This window comes from Papio anubis, chromosome 4 (assembly GCF_008728515.1).
Source record: "Papio anubis isolate 15944 chromosome 4, Panubis1.0, whole genome shotgun sequence".
In the NCBI taxonomy this organism is placed as follows: Eukaryota; Metazoa; Chordata; class Mammalia; order Primates; family Cercopithecidae; genus Papio; species Papio anubis.
The window spans coordinates 65,747,565-65,765,173 of record NC_044979.1 but is presented as its reverse complement, the minus strand read 5'-3'; the positions used below and the strand labels follow the sequence as shown (position 1 = coordinate 65,765,173).

Sequence of the window (17,609 nt, the reverse complement as noted above, 5' to 3'; positions counted from 1 at the left end):
TGCATTTGTGCATTGGGGTTCCAAGCATTTATTTTGTGTGTGTGTGTGTGTGTGTGTGTGTGTGTGTGTGTGTGTATTATACATCTATCTGTCTCAAGGCTTTTTAGACATGGGACTCTTTTACCAGGTAAAAGGACTGTAGAAAGAGAGGGGACATTTTTATTTGTGGTGGTGGGGGAGGGGTTGAGGAAGATATTTATTATTTAGGTGCACCGGGCCAGTCAGATTAACATCCAAAGGACTGAGCCCCAAACAAGGAGTTAAGTTACCTTTTCAGGAGGGGACTTTTAATAAGCTTTCTCTGAAAGGGTGCTTTGAGGCATCCTTTCCTCTCAGAGTATTAACAGTAGATTGTGATGCAGGCACAGTTGTTCTTTGTCATAAGAATGTCAAGGTATCCTTGGTTCAAAGAGGTGAGGCCATTGAAACCTTGGTAAATCCCCCAGTTCAATTGCTTTTTCCATGTAATTGAAATGTTTGCTGCTATAGAAAATGTATGGATTAAAGGATATTATTGTTAAAATGTCTGTTTCAGTTTAATTCCTTGCCAATGAATAGACAACATTGTAGCTCAGACCGTTTTTCTATTTATTATCTATAAGAACAGTCAACTTATTTAAGTCTTATGAGTCTTAGAGTTTTCATCTATAAAATGGAGATTAAAAATATTACCCCATAGCATTTTCAGGATTGATGAAAAGACAGAGATAATGTAGCTAAAAGAGTTCGAGTCAGCAGGTCAGTTCCTTGCTTGTCCATCTTCAAACATTTCTTACACCAGAGATGGGTTTTGGTATCTATTTTAGAAGAGCTTTGGAACACCAGGGAGGGAATTATTGCCTCTTAGAGCTGCGTAAATATGTAATACACTGTAAATAGTCTGTGAAAGTAAGTTTGCCAAGGGATTTCAATTTTTTTAGGGAAATCATTTCAAAATTAGTAATATTTATTACCTCTAGGTTATAAACTTAAAAATTTAGAATGGTTATTGAATTATGTCAACATTTCTGAAAATTACCTTCATTTTGGAATTAATTCTAAGCTTACACTTTTAGGAAAATTGATAATGTGGGGAAAGAAAGCAAAAATTTCAGAAAAAAGTCTGTTTTTCGTAATTCTCTCTTAAGGAACAAAGCCTTTCCATCCTCTGACGAATCAGGGCTGAACACCCCCTGACGGTCAAGCATCTCCAAAAACTGACCTTGCTTTATTATTGTAAATATTTTCCATCCTTTCCTAATTCAGATTTGATCCTTGGGTCAGGCTGCTCTTTTCACTGGTTCTGTGTATATTTGTATATATACAAACCATGTATATTTGTATCTTTTGTATTATTTTCTTTTTTTTTTTTTGGCCTATGTTTAACTGTATACTATAATTGTTCTTACTTCTCTTCCTCTATTCAAGGTGTTCTCAACTTTCAAAGCCCCTGTATGTGAGGAGACAACAAATTTGGGTATGTGGTTTCAAAGATTCTTCTCTCTAATTCCCTCCCTATTTTTTTCTCTTTTTCCTACTTCCCTTCTCCTTCTCTATGTAGGCAGTTTCTTAATAGCTTTATTTTTTTAAAACACATACCTATAAGTCAAAGCATTCTCTCTTTAGAAGAGCCTGCTTTGTAAGAAACTATAAGAAATAGGCATCTTTTACCACCCATATTCCCAATAGGATAGGAATCTGAGAACAAGGGAGAAAAGATGGGATAGGGTCAGGAGAGTCAGAATAGCAGAGTGATTAAGACAATGGACTTTGACAACAGATAGTTTTGGGTTGGAATCTTGGTCTTAGTTGTCTCATCTGTACAATGGGTTTAAGAGAGGTTCCCTCATAGCATAGAATTGTGTAAGTACAAGAGACAATGTGGGTAAGATATCTAACCCAGTGTTTGACAGAAAGGCAGGAGCTGCTACCACCACCACCACCACCACCACTGTTACTACTACTACCATTACTACAGAGGAACCAAAAGCAAAAAATACTCTTCAGCTTTATAAAACAGATGAGCTATCAACAGCATAGAATGTACTGATGGTATATTAGTATGCTATTGCTGCTTTAACAGATTACCACAAATTTAGTGGTGTAAGAAGCTATTATATGAAGGTATTCTCTTACAGTTCTAGAGGTCATAAGTCTGAAATAAGTCCAGGGCTAAAACCAATGTCAGCGGGGCTATCCTCTTTTTCTGGAGGCACTGGGGAAACTTTGTTTCATTTTTCTTCTAGCTTCTAGAGGTTTTAGGGATTCCTTAGTTTATGGCCTCATTCCCCCAATCTTTACTATTGTCACATTGTTTTCCCCACCCTCTGACCTTCCTGTGCCTCTCTTATAAGGAAACTTGTAATTGCTGTGAGCCCACCTGGATAATGCAGGATAATCTCACATCACTCTTTCTTAATTTAATCATATCTAAGTCTCTTTTGCCAGAGAAGGTAACAATTGCAGATTATGGGGATTAGGAGGTGAATGTCTTTTATAGGGGCATTATTCAGCCTTCCACAGACAGACTGAGCTCTTTGGTGCAAAGGAAACAGGCATGTTTAGAAAACAATAGAAGGCCAGGAATTAACTTGCAGAAGAACAGCAAGTGTTTACAGAAAGAATTGGTTAGCCAGCTTTGACAGGAAACAAAGTAAACTCCTACTCCAACTGGTTTGTTATTTATCAGTAAAAGCTAAGGCAAATTGTACTTTTCTAGACAATATATTTTCATATGAAAAATTTTATTCATCATGAGTGCTATCACTGTTTATCTTAGGAGTTTCATTTTTGCTTTTCTACAACTTAAAAAGGCACCATCATTGTCTAAATGATATCTTCCGTAAATCCAGATATTGTGAGTTCTAGGGGAAGCGAGCCACCTTTTAAAAATGCCTAATAAGTGTTAGAAAATTATTGATGTTATCTCCTTTAATATTCTTTATAGTTATTTGAGGTAGACATTGTTACTCTTACTTTTTTGTTGAGGAAACTAAAGTTTAGAAGCCTTAAGTAACTTACTTGCAGTTTCATAGCAAGTAAATGGGAGTTCATGCTTTGAAGCCATGTAGTATCTGATGCCAAAGCTCAGCTTTCCCTTCCTTTAATGTTTGACCTTAATAGAGTGGATGACTCGTTTACTTGTTACAGATTAAGTTGCTAATTAAATAACAGCAGGACTAGGTTCTAGGCCTCTTTGTCCTATTCCCTATATTGGTGTTACTATAGCAGATAGAAGAAATATATATATTCAAACCATTATGGAAAGATATTATATATTACATATTCTGAACATTATGGAAAGATTTTAATTCTAGGTCTTATATAACTTTAATTTTCAGAATTGAAGCAGAATCTGCTCAAAAAGCTATCAAATCAGATATTCTTTTCATAATGAACACCTTTCTAAAATCTTAAATCTATTTATAGGAGAAAAGAAATAGATCATTTTCCATGACAACTTCTCTATTTTTAATCTACCACAAGTTCATTGTCTTTTCTTGCCTACAGTTCAATGAACTTCAGTTGAGAAAGAAAGGGATAAATAAATCAGGAAGGTAATTGAAGTACATTTATGGACTTCTTTATTTCGTGTGATTTGTCCAGGAATCAAGCAAATGACTACTTTTAAGGGCTTGATAAGCATTGGTACAAACCACTATTGCAAATGCTCTCTGATTGCAGTAATTAACTTTGTAGCCATGAAAGGGAACCCTTGATCTTCCTTCATTACCCCACAGAAGTGCTCTGAAAAGAATTAACATAAAAGTAGACTGTGAACAACCTAATGTGTGAGGAAGTGAAGATAACAGTTATTTCTCCTTCAATCCATAGAACACCAGTCATTGTGTTGCTTGTCAAACAATGAGTACTGTCTTGGCATTAGCAATTTTCCTCAGGAAAAGAGCAGAACCTGAAAAATGACCTAACTTTCATGGCCAAATAAAAACATCACTTGTTAAGTGAAACCAGATAGTTTAAAATAAATATACCATGGATTAGTACTTAATACCTTTTATATAATCCATTAAATGCTTTGTCATTTTTTTCCCCCCTCAAACTTCTAAGAGAAATGAGAATGAGGTTTGGTTCTGTCTTTGATTTTATTTTATTTATTTATTTATTTTTTGAGGCGGAGTCTTGCTCTGTTGCCCAGGCTGGAGTGCAGTGGCGTGATCTCTGCTCACTGCAAGCTCCACCTCTCAGGTTCACACCATTCTCCTGCCTCAGCCTCCTGAGTGGCTGGTACTACAGGCGCCCACCACAACACCTCGCAAATGTTTTGTATTTTTAGTAGAGACAGGGTTTCACCGTGGTCTCGATCTCCTGACCTCATGATCTGCCCTCCTCAGCCTCCCAAAGTGCTGGGATTATAGGCATGAGCCACCGCGCCTGGCCTTTCTGTTTGATTTTTAACAATGAGTTCGTACTTCATTTCTGAGTGAGTTATTTGGTTAGTTGTTAGAGAGACTTCCCATTCTTATTTTCAAAACTGTATGCATCTAAGTGAGGGAAATAATTCTGGTGTCAATCCAAACAATTAACTTCTCACCTCCACAGTCCATACTGGGTTAATGTTGGGTTGTCTTCTACAACCCAGTGTTAATGAAAAACTGTGGAATTAATAGTGTGGAACTGATTTATGAACTTAATACATAGTTGCCTGTGTGAAACATGAAATTGTAGTAAAAAGGAGATTATCTTTCATTTCCAGTGTAATGAGTTGAAAGTAGGCAATGCAGTTACTAAATGCTCTACTCTTCAAAGCTTTGCTGTGGTCAAAGAACTCAGAAGAGATAGTTTTTACTTTCTGGTACTTTCAGATCTACCACAGTATCCTGTAAAGAGTAGGTGTTCAATAAATACTCATTGCAATGAATTGAGTTTCTATAACAGTTGCTCTAACTCTCTTTTTGGACTCTTTCTTTTTGAGATAATCTCTGTTACCTGAGATAGTCTCTCTCACACCATGAGACACTCCAGGGATCATTCTTGGTTATGGTTGTGAGATATTTCAGGAATTCTAAATTGCAATTGCATGTTAGCTTCAAGAAGGTTCTGCTCTAACATCATGCGTTGGTTTTTGTTAGTGAGATTTTATGTTGTTCATTATGATTAACAACATAAAAATGTTGCTCTCCATTTAAGATCCTGTTTTCTTATTTTCCTATGATTTGGCCATTTCTCCTGGCCCTGATGACTTTGGTAGCTAGAAGCTTGTCCTTTTTCTTTTAATCACTCAGTTTCACTGAGTTCTTCTATTGAATCCTGGTCTGTGTGTCTTTGTTTCTGCAGTCTTTAGGTGGGCTTACTCATGTTAAAGCTTCCTACTTGAGCACCTGTCTCCTGCTATGTTTGTGTGTGGGGAGGCATTGGGGAGCAGCAAAGATCAGTATTAGTACATGGGCTTCTAACTGACCCATGTCCTAAGGTAGGCTTTGCCACTTACTAATTGTATGCAACTTCTACTTCCTGAAGAAATGGTCTCCTTATTTAAAAGTAAGCCTTATACTATTTACCTCAAGGGGTTTTGATTGGGATTAAATTAGATGACATAGGTAAAGTGCCTGGTATAGAGCCTCACATAGAGCAAGCTATCAATGAATGATAGTGGTCTGCCCTTCAATTATCCTTATTCCATGTTCACCCTTTATGATGATATCCATTACTTACCTATTGCCAGACCATCCTTCTTGATGATAAAAATCCACCTATCTGGACCTGCTCATATTACCAGCATCTGAAAACTGCCTTTATTTTCTGCCATTTCATAATGGATCTGTCCAGTCTGTAGGTCTGGAATTGATGTGCTGCCTTCCCCTCCTCCCCCAAATAAAATGTCTTTTCATATCCTGAGCCCCGTACCTGACACCTGCTCTACTATTGGTTTTTGGAATTACTTCTTTAATTTTTTTCTCTAATAAAGTCAGAAATTATTCTAAGAAAACAACATTTTCATTTTGAGATGTTGGTGTTTATGTACTTCAATTATTAATTCAAAAATATTTTATGTGCCTATTATGTACCAGGCACTGTTAAAAATAGCAGAGATAGCTTCAAGAATAAAACAGGTAAAAATTCATTAATATTTTAATAAAAGAGGTCAATAAAAACAAGTAGACACATAAAGAAATACTGTTGTGTCATACTATAAACTCTATGAAGAAAAGTGATGGGATAGAGAGATGTGGCAGGTGCATAGGTGAATATGTGTGATTTGAGCAAATAACTGAATGATGTGAAGGCATAAGTCATTGCTAAATCTGGTATAATAGCAGTAGGCAGTGAGAAAAGAGTAACGGGTCTGAAGGAGAACCTTGAATGTTTGAAGAACAGCAAGATCAGTGTGGTAGGATCATAATGATTGACGAGGATAGTAAAAATAGTCAGATGATTAAGGGCCAAATTATGTAGACAGACTCTATATATAGTCTATGATAGGAAATTTGTATGTTATTCTAAGAGAAAAAATGTTTGAAAACAGAGGATTAGAAACTGACTTATGCTTGTTGAGAACAATTATGTACTTGGAAACAAGCCCAAAGTACGGGTATGTGTGTCATCCTTTATTATACTAGAACATTGTCTAATTGGCCCTTCCAAGGATTATTTAATTCTCTAGGGGAAAGTACCTTTGTTTGACATTCACTTTATTTTTGATTCGGGCACAGAGTCTGTGAAATCACATGTTAACCTGTAGATTTTGTCTGTTAGCAAGGCAAATCATTTCTAACTTATAGAAAAGATAGAAAAAAATAACTCCAAATGTTACAGTTTTATTGCCTGTAGGACATTAATCAGTTTGTCTCTTAGCATCTTAGTACATTTTGTGCTGCCATAACAGAATACCGTAGACTGGCTAATTTTTAACAAACAGAAATTTATTTCTCGCAGTTCTGGAGGCTGGGAAGTCCAAGATCAAGATGCCAGCATCTGACAAGGGTCTTCTTGCTAAGGCATTTCATGGCAGAAGGGCAAAGAGAGGGCAAGAGAGTCAAAAGGAGGCCAAGCTTATCCTTTCATAAGGAACCTACTCCTGTGATAACAAATCTACTCCCATGATAAAGGCATTAATCCGTTCACGAGAGCCCTAATACCTAATTACTTCTCATTAGGCCCTGCTTCCCAACACTGTTGCTTTGGGGATTAAGTTTGCAAAACATGTTTTGAAGGACATATGCAACCATAGCACTCAACAAACTTATTTTAATATGCCTTTCCTCTATGCCCTATTTCTTTAATTATCCTTTGAACTAGTTTTACAATCCTTGTTGTTCTCTCATTGATGAGTTAAACATTTTTGACATGTCTTCTGTATTTACATAAGAGTTATGGTTTTAGCATTTGGAAAATTATATGCCTTGACATGCTAAAAAAGCCCACTTTGGCTGCTGAATGGAGAATGCAATGTGTGACAGTATGAGGGAGAATTTGCCAAGGTAGAAGCTGGAAGACAAATGAGGAGGATAGTACAGAGATCCAGGCAGTGGCAATGGTCAAGATGGCCTGGGCAGGTTGTGGTGGTGGAGATTGTGAAAATTAAATTTTATATTTGATTTGGAGGTAAGGATAAGACTTGCTGATAAATTACTAGGGAATGTAAGATTGAATGGCTAGGGAATGTGAAATGCAGAGAAAATTCAGAGAAGAATCTAGGATTTCTGCTTGGGCAACTAGGAAATGGTGGTAGAGGAAAAGCAGAATTTTTAAAGAAACTTAAAAGATATGTTTTGGATATGTTAATTTTAGACATAATTTATACCTCTTTGGCAAATTTCCTTATAATAAAGATGTTTATTTTTGCAACAACCAGGCAAATCTTAAATATAACAAATATCTATAATTATGAACATGCTGTTTATACATCATGTCTTCTGAAATCCCTAGAATGATTTCTCATCTTATGTGTGCAGTTAACTTCTTCAATCTTCCCCCTCAAACCTCTTCATTTTTAAATTTAACATTTTTCTCCAAAATTTTAAGTGTAATATGTCCAAAACAAGACTCTTGATTCCCACTCGGCAGAGCTGTCCTCTCTCTTGTTCTCTCACTGCTAGCACTCTCAATCCCAGTAAATGTTGTCACTATCTACCCAGATAGACTTATGGGATCATCTTGATTTCTCCCTTGCCCCTGAACCCTTTATATACAATACATCAGTAAGGCAGATTTCCGTCCTCTATATTTCACCTATGTTTGCTTTAATTTCATGGTGAAGGCTCACTCTGGTCCAGGCAAGCATTATCTCTCACCTTCTCACTGATCTTCTCACTTCACCTCTTATCTCTTGTAAATTCACTCTTCATTTAACCAGCAGAAATCCTAAAATATAAAGCAGATCATGTCTGTTCTCTTCTTAGAACATTTCAACAACCATCTGTTGTACTTACGATAATATTTAAGCTCCTCAGCCTGGCATCAAGACCTCACCTTCCTCACTGAATTCATCTGTTCCACTCCTTCTTTTGCTTCTACATGTTCAGGTCCCACAGGTCTCTTTCAGTTCTTGGAACCTGTAATTTCCCTCCTAACTCCAGGCCTGATCCCTCTGATTGGAACTCTCCATACTCTTCTCACTTAAATGTCACCTCCTAAGTGAAGGCCCCTAGGACCCATCTGTCTAAAATAGGCCCCTTGCCTGCCATTGTTAGTTTGTTGTGGGAACTTTTTTATCCTTCTATTTCTGTTATTTTCATTTTATTTACTTTACTGGCAAAGCTAGTTCACCATTTTATTTCCAGCCTTTTGTTCAGTCCTAGAATAGGGAAGACCCTTAGTGAATGATTGCTGAAGGAATGGATGATGTGTTTGAAAGGTATAGTCCATAATGATATTATTACAATTATTTATAAGCAAAAATTTACTTATAAGCAAATATATAGGGGATTTTATGAAAATCTAATAGACCAATGATGGACTTCTTAGAGAAAGCTAAGTAAATTTAAATTTCAACATTTTCTAATTTCTATTGTAATGTTTAGTCCATCAAGGCACCCATGTAAAATAATTCTTACTGCTCTTACTTCTTATCAGTATCCTTCTTTTAATTCAAAAGTTACTTCTTATAGCTATTCACATTATTCTTGGCCAGTATCTTATATTTTCTTCAAATTCTATTTGTATTTTAGTACATCTGTCCTGAACTTTTTCTCTAAATAAGTGCAAAATATTAACATTATGCTGGTTCAGCAGCATTATTATGCTTCAAAACCTTCAAAGATAAAGTTACAATGCAAGGAAACACTTTCTTGAGAATAAAGAGAAATAACTTACTCCTTTTTCCATTAGGAATTTATCCTTAGGCTCTTCTTACTATTTATGATTAATTTTCCTGCTATATTTCATTACTTTAATCTTACAACAGGATAACATTTGTCTGAAAATGGTACTAATTGTTGAATAAATGAATTATCTATTTACTGCTCGCTGCCCCACACTTTAACCTCAGGAGCTTAGTAGTTTGTGGCAACTTTCTATATAGTGTAGCTAATATGTACTCTGTCAGGATGAGGATAATGGCAATGACTCAGAATTATTTCCTAAGAATTCATGGTTTTGAATATATAATAAGTGTATAATTCTCTATATATAAAATAAATTAATTGATCAGGACTATGTCTCGTGATACCACAGCCTTGAAAATAATGACTTAAAACTTGTATTCCTTAACACTTTGTGAACATGTAAGACTTAGGATCTTCATTTTAATTTTAAAGCCCTTAAAAAATCAACACATGAATATATATATATATATATCATATATATGTGATATATATATATGATATATATACATGGTAAAGAGTACTCTGCAGTTGTTGGATATAATGTTCTACAAGCCAAATTAGGTCAATTTGGTTAATAATGTCATTTTAACTTCTATGTCCTTTTCTTTTGTATGCTTTTCCTATTAGTTACTGAAATTAGTCATAGCCTATGATTGTAGATTTGTATATGATTCCTTTAGTTCTTTCAACTTTTGCTTTATACAATTAAATTTTGTGCTAATTAGGTATTGAAAACTTTATGATTTTATAGCTTGCTATGGTCTTAACCCTTTTATGACTTTGAAATGTACATCTTTATATCTTGCACTTTTACTTAAGATCTACTTTTTTCACTATTAATTTAACCATATAATTTTTCTTTTTGTTAATATATAGTAGACTTATTTTTGTCTTTATACCTTTAACTATGTGTTCATACATATGCTTACACTGTTATTTTTGTAAACAGAATAAAACTGCATTTTTTTCAAGTCTGACAAATTCTGTGTTTTTAGGTACAATTTTATTTTTTACTTGGAATTCTCTTTCCATTTTGAGGTGTAATTGGCAAATTATATTCAAGGTGTAAAATGTTATGTTTTCATATACTTAAACTGAGTGAAACGCAGATTTTTTTTTATTTTGAGAGTTGAGTCCATTTACTTTAAATATCACTGATTCCACTCTTTTAAACATGTTATCTTGCTATTAGTACTATTATACTATTTTATCCTTTGTTTCTCTTTTCTGGCTTCCTATTTATTCATAACATTATGACATTTTTATTTTAAAATCTTTAGATTTTAATTTTATATTTTATTGCTCTTCAGTGTTACATTATTAATTACAATAATTTGTACTATGTAAACATGCAAATCATCATTTAATTTCATTGTTCCCTTTCGACCTTTTCTACTAGTCTTACAATATATTTTATTTATATAGACTTCTATATGTTGTAAATTCTATAAGACATTATATATTTTGTTTTACTAGCTTATATGCAATTAAGTTTACCCCAAAATTTATCCTTTCTTTTCCACTGTTTCCTGAAGTTCTGTATTTCTATGAGATAATTTCCCTTCAACCTAAAGAAGTCCCTTTAGTACTTCTTGTAGTGCAGGTCTGCCCACAAAAACATTCTCGGCTTTTGTTTTTCTGAAAATGTCTATTTTGCTTTCATTTTTCTGAAAACATTTTTACTTGTACAGAATTCTAGGTTGGTAATATTAGTTTTTTCTTTCAGGGATCTAAGTATATGCATCCATTGTCCTGTTTCCCTATTTTTCTGTTGAAGAATTGGTTGTCAAAATTAGTATTTCTTAAACTGAAGATAACATGTACCCTGGCTACACCCCAGGCACTTTTTAAATGCTCTTAGCTTTTTTTTTTTTTTTTTTTAAACTAATTTTACCATAATGTACCTAAGTGTGGTTTTATTCACCTTTGTTGTGCTTAGTGTTTGGACAGGTTTTTGGATCTTATGTATATAAAATTAGATACTTTTCATCAATTTTGAAGAATTTCTGACCAGTATTTTTCAATTATTTATGTTGTAGCATTCTATCTTCTCTTCTAGTGCTCTGATTATATGTATATCAGAACTTTTCATGGAATCCTATATTTCCCTGACTTTTTTCCTAGGTTTTCTGCTTTTTCTTTTATAGGGATTAATCGTGGCACTTCTTATTGGCATGTCTTTAGTTCACTAAATCATCTATTCTGATGTTTCCAATCTGTAATTAAGCCCATCTACTCAATTCTTAATTTCAATTTTTATATTTTCAGTTGCAGGATTTCAGTGTGATGCATTTATGAATTTCAGGTTTCCACTGAATTTTCATTCTTTCCTCTCTCCATTTGGATATATTAATCATAGCTATTTAAAAATATCTGTTTTATAATTTTTTAATCTAAAATACCTAGGTATCTGTTTCTATTTTTTGTGTTATTTTCTTTGCTGATGAACTTGTCTCTGTTTTTAGCAAGCCTTGTATGTTTTGAATCAATGTGCACATTATAGACAACAAGTTAAACATCAAGTTTTTGTTTTGCTTTCTTTTGTTTTTTGTCAGTTATAGCAGTAATGGTTTGTCTTGATCTTTTAGTTGATTGCTTTTAGTCTTTGTTAGGGTTGATTACATCATATTTGCCCTTACTCTTGAGTGAGACTTTATAGGCTCTCAGCTGAAAGCTGGAAGTTTTACCAAGTAATTTTGAGGCACTCAAATACTAACCTATTTTTCCTTAAAACCGTCTCTGAAATATCTTTGCAACCACCTGGTGATCTATATTGTTTCTTTTTTGGAGTTTTGCCCTGTGTATCACATAAGAAAAATTTTGGAACCATATTTTAGAGTTCCCTCATCTGGGGCTACCGTCTTGCTTGAATTTTGCCCCTTCTCACTTTTCTGGCAGCTCTAAACTCTTAGATTTATCTCTTCAGTGAAGCAAGAGGCTTTCATTCTGATTGAGCTCAATTCTCCCATGCCAAACTGGAGAGTGTCTATAGAGAAATACCCACTTAAAGCATATCTCTCCCTTTAGGATCATAGCCCCTTAATTTGCTGCTTATTTTCATAGTTCTTCAGGGACTTCAGTTTCAGTTTTTATATTTTGTCCAGGAGTTTAATGGTTTATAGTGTGAAAGTCTGACATAACTACTCTACCTTGCTTATTATTTAAACTGATGATTATTATTTTAAGCTACATATATTAAGCATTCATTATTTGCCAGATATGGTGCTCAATGATTTAATTGTATTATCTCATTGAATTCCCACAGTGGTCTTTGATGTAGTCATTGGTTTTTTTTTTTTTTTTTTTAGACAGAGGCTTGCTCTGTTGCCCAGACTGGAGTGTAGTGGTGCAATCTCAGCTCACTGCAGCCTCCGCCTCCTGGTTCAAGCGATTCTCCTGCCTCAGCCTCATGAGTAGCTTGGACTACAGGTGCGCCCCACCATGCCCAACTAATTTTTTGTATTTTTAGTAGAAACGGGGTTTCACCATGCTGTCCAGGATGGTCTTTATCTCCTGACCTCGTGATCTGCCTGCTTCGGCCTCCCAAAGTGCTGGGATTACAGGTGTGAGCCACTGTGCCCGGCCCCCATTTGTAGCTTTATAGATGAGGAAACTGAGAAAGGAGAATGTACTAGTCCAGGTCCCACTGGCTGCTTATCCAGATCTGTCTGACACTGAGGTGACATCATGCTGTTTCAAAAGTGAATGTCCTTTATCTTGAGCAAGAGAGAAAGCCCACTTGCTCACACACACAGGTGTCAGAGCTTGTTTCAGGTTCTTACCGAGGACACCAGGGCTTGCTTTTCTGTTTTTTCTAATCGATGATGCCTTGTCTACATAGACTTATTTTATTTCTGGTTAGAAACTGATATCTGTAAGTTTTACTGATAATATGATACAGCAGTTAAAAAAAAACCACAAAAAACAAAACTTACTATGTTCTCAAAGCATTATTTAGGAATACCTTTAAGGAAACAATGTATGCCATACCAACTGTCTTTGCTGCTTTAATTGGTATTTGAAAACCTTCAGATAATTCAATACATCTTTAATTGTTTTCGATTTCATTTTTTGCAGTTCATTAATTGAGGCTGGAAGGCATGCTGCAAACATGAGGATACTAAGACATTTTAAATAATGAGAAATTGAACCTAGAAACAATTTTGAATCTATAAGAAAACAAAAGTAACAGTCTGAATAAAGAAATAGGAAGTAATTAGTGATAACATGGATAGCATGCTCCCTTTATCTCAGTTACTATAAGTACTTTAAACAATTAATCCTCATACCATCTCTCTGATACAGGTCGTCTTGTTATCCACATGTAACAGATGAGAAAACTGAGGCACAGGGAGGTCTAATAAATTGCCCATGGTCACAAAGCTAGAAAGTGGCAGAGATGAGATTTGAAATCTGGCTGTTAAACTCTTTATTTAATATTCAGTGAAATCTTAACCTGAATTCTTGAAGATTAGGATGTCATTATTCCTTGATTCTGTGATTAAACAGTTACCATATTTTCGATTTTAACACTAGCTAGAAATTTTGCTAAGTTCACTTTGCAGTATATTCTTCAGATACTGCTAAAGAGCAAGAGGGATAATGGAAGACACATTTTCTTAGAATTTTAAGCTTTGAGGGGAAAGAGGGATATTATGGATATGGAAGATTACTAGTTATATAGGTTGTGAAAGTTTCAAGAATTATAAAGAAGTCTAAAAATTAGAAACAGACTGGTTGCCATCTGATCATTCATTAAATCATTTATTCTGCAGACATTTACTACATTGTGCATTGAAAGAAAACTAACCATTGAATATTTACCATGTGCCAAATAATGTACTAGGTAGTTTTATAAACATTATCACATTTAATGCAACAGCCCTCTGAGGAATGTATTATTACTCCTATTTTCAGTTGAGAAAACTGTGTGGGTTAGTGGGCATTGATAATTTGTGCATTGTGGGAGATAACGGCTGTGCAAGTGGCTGAGATGGGCTTTGAGTCGAAAACTAAATGACTCCAAGAGAAAGGCTATAAGGTTGCAGGGTGTGGGTCTAAGACTTGGGGAAGGGAGTGGTAGTTCCCAGAGGGTGAGAAACAGTTTCAGACCACAAAGAGCTTTACAATCTTATAGAGGGATTAAAAAAACAAAACAAAACAAACCCAGCAAATATAAATCTAATAGTAAAAAGAATGCAATACATAATCTTGATTGAGATATAATATTTAGAGCTTCAAAGGAGGGAGGGATTACTTTCTGTTGTGATAATTAAAAAACTGTTCTTGGAAAGTGGTCATTTATGGCTTGTAGGATACCATGTAAACTATACACTATGATCATGTGTCACATAATAGTCACTGTAGTATCACTTTTGTCCTGGATATGGAAATGGCTGTTCCTACTCTTATTTAAACCTTTTATTAAAGGCACCTGGCACTTTCCAGTTCATATTGTGATTAAATTTGCATATGCTTTGTCTAAGACCTCCTTCAAGGTGGAGACATATTCCTTAATGGGTCCCCACCATGTCTGACTTGGTGCCTGTGACATAGCAGTGGCTTTTCAAGATCTCCTTTCCCTTGGTGTCGGTGATGTCATGCTATCCTGGCTACTTTCAGTCTCTCTGGACACTGTTTAGGCTCTCTTAGGCAAGAAAGTGGAGTCCTTAATGTTCAATCTCCTGGCACCTGCCTCTCACATAGCACCTGTTGAAGGACTTCATGAAATCTCCTAACTTCAGTGATGGCCCATGTGCTGATGCCTCTTCAATCAACAGATTCTTCTGAGCTCTGAATTGGTGTGTACAACCTACCTCCATCTGTGTGGTGCACAGGCACTCTAATGTCAGCATGTCTCAAACTGAACTTGTTATTTCCTCTGCTCCAGACTCTCAGCTCTTCTACATGTTCTGTTTCAGTGAATGTTAAGAGCAGGACCATCCAGATACCCAGGTCACTTGACTCTTTCTTCTTCTCCTCTCTTTGCTTATCTACATCTACTCAGTCATGGAGTTCTGTCATAGTCGAGGAGATAGTTCTTCAACTTCTTTGCTCCCATAAATTTTCATGGCCATTATTTGAGTTCAAAACCTACCATGTCTCATCTAGATCACCTCACAGTCTCCTTGACTTCAGGCTTGCTCTCTTGTGATCCAGTTTTTTTCAAACTGCTGTCCAGAATGATTTGTTCAGTTTAAATCTGAAAATGTTCTCCCTTTCAATATCTTGGCTCTTAATTCTTATTCAAGTAAGTCCCTCAGCATGGCAAATATGGACAGCCTCTTTTTCTCTACTTTATCTCTTGCTTGTCTTTGTTTCAAACCGATGGCCTGTCCATATTGCATTGTGCTTTTCTGTTCCTTGGCATGTTCACTCTTACATGAATATTTTGAAAAAAGAAATCTTGCTTTCTATCTCTGAACCATAATGACTATCTCATTCTCTGGCACATTGCAAGAGCTCAATAAATAGTTGCTGAATGAATAGATTAAAAATGCTTGAAAAGTAACTAAAAATAAGGCTGAAAAGAAATAATTCACCTCTCTTAATGTGAAAATTGAAATTGGTAAGTTTTAGGGCATGCTGGATGATTTTGTACTTCATGGCAATACACCTTCTGTTCCTTAATTTTCATCACTGCTCTGCCAGAATTATCTTCAAACGAAAAATAATACAAGTGTAAACCAAAACATAATGTAAAACCAATGATAATAAATATGCAGAATTTCTCTTAAGTATGTTCTAACATGAATGTAGTGGTCATCACTTTCTTTGTAATTTATTTTTATCTTACTGGGTACATAGACCTGGAACCCTACAAACTGGATTATTTAGTATTGCAGTGGCATTCACACAAAATACAAGTGCTAATATATGTATAAGATTATGACACCTACTATATTTTACTTCTGTAATTTTTATGATAATATCAAATACTGCTCTATGGACATTTTTTATTTTACATGCTTATGATCCTTTGTAGAAGAAAAATTATGGAAACAATCATAATTTGGTTGTACTGTGAAAAACCTGTATAAATATGTCTGTTGGTCTATCATCTGTCTATTTAATCTGGTGGTGTTATTCCCTCTCTGCTTTCCAAATGCACTGTTTAAGGATAAGAATTGTTTAACCTCTCCATGTGATTATTTGAAAAATCCAACACTGGAATCTCATGTTAGAATTAATGAATTAACTTCTGAAGGTGTAGGGTATATACTTTAGGCAATGTAACTGATCTACAAAGCTTGCTTTGTCAGTACCTGTCAATCTTCACTTCTAACACAGGAATGTGAATATTACACACCACCCACATATCACAAGAACTTTTTTTCTCAGGAATACAACCTAAGTTTATACTTTAAGTGGATTATTATTTCTTTGAAAATCAAGACTTGTCCCACACGCAGTTCATCTTTGTCAGTGTTTCTGTGCTTGTTGAAATCATGAAGATGAAATCTAAGAGTATGAAGAGATGATAGGGTTCAAACCAGGAAAACCCATATGTGAGCTGTTACCTCAGCATTCAAATATATACCAGAGACATTATACTGTTTCCTCAGGCATAGTTGCTCCATCTGCTCATGATTGCCAGCTGCTGTTGACATGAATTCCACACCCTGCCTCACCCCCCAGCCACCAAAGTCTTTGCTAAATTAAAAACAGAGCCATTGATGAATAATGTAGACACATTGAAAAAAGAGCATATTCATTCCTTATTAATGCTAGGACACAGTAATATCTTATTCTATTTAATTTCATCAAAGTGGCATGTTATAGAAAATAGAGAAAAAAGAAAATGTGAATGAGATATAGTATATTAATCTTAGAAACTGATGGCATATTAAAATTAACCTAGATGGCCCAACCCGCTTGGCCAGTATGGAGAATCCCTCTGAGACACTGAATTGTGGGTTCCATCACTTATGCTGAAAAACTCCATTGATGAAGTTGCTATATCAGTTTTGTTACAGCTCTAATTGTTTGAAAACATTTTTCCTATTTCTTTTCCTTGTCTTATTGTGCTGGCCAGGACTTACAGTACAAGTTTAAATAAAAGGAGTGATAGTAGACATTCTCATCGTGTGTTTGCAAATATTGTGAGAAGAAAATCATCCTATTTACTGTGTGGGTATGTTGCTAATTCTGCTATAGAAATGCTGTGATAATTGTGCTGCTTTAAGGTATAATTAACATTGAACTATATTGTAGATTGGACCAGAGAGTAGGAAGAGAGATTCTAGCTGGAGAAGAGAAAGAACTTAGTTTCTCTTGATTTGGGCTGCCAAGGGGAAAGTACATTACATGTGAGCAGGCCAGGATTTAGGAATTGTGAGGGATCAA

At 35.1% G+C, this 17,609-nt stretch overlaps 1 protein-coding gene across 2 annotated transcripts in view; it reads right to left on the bottom strand.

Annotated features, from left to right (window-relative positions):
- Window positions 1-17,609, bottom strand: part of GRM3 (glutamate metabotropic receptor 3) — a 229,105-nt gene that overhangs the window by 168,212 nt on the left and 43,284 nt on the right. Inside the window, exon 2 of one of the 2 annotated variants that reach the window (XM_017956995.3) lies at window positions 8,232-8,301. The exons of the other annotated variant lie outside the window; for it this stretch is intronic. The gene's annotated coding sequence lies outside the window, so the exon portion shown is untranslated. The remainder of the gene's footprint in view (window positions 1-8,231; window positions 8,302-17,609) is intronic. 2 annotated transcript variants of the gene reach the window in all.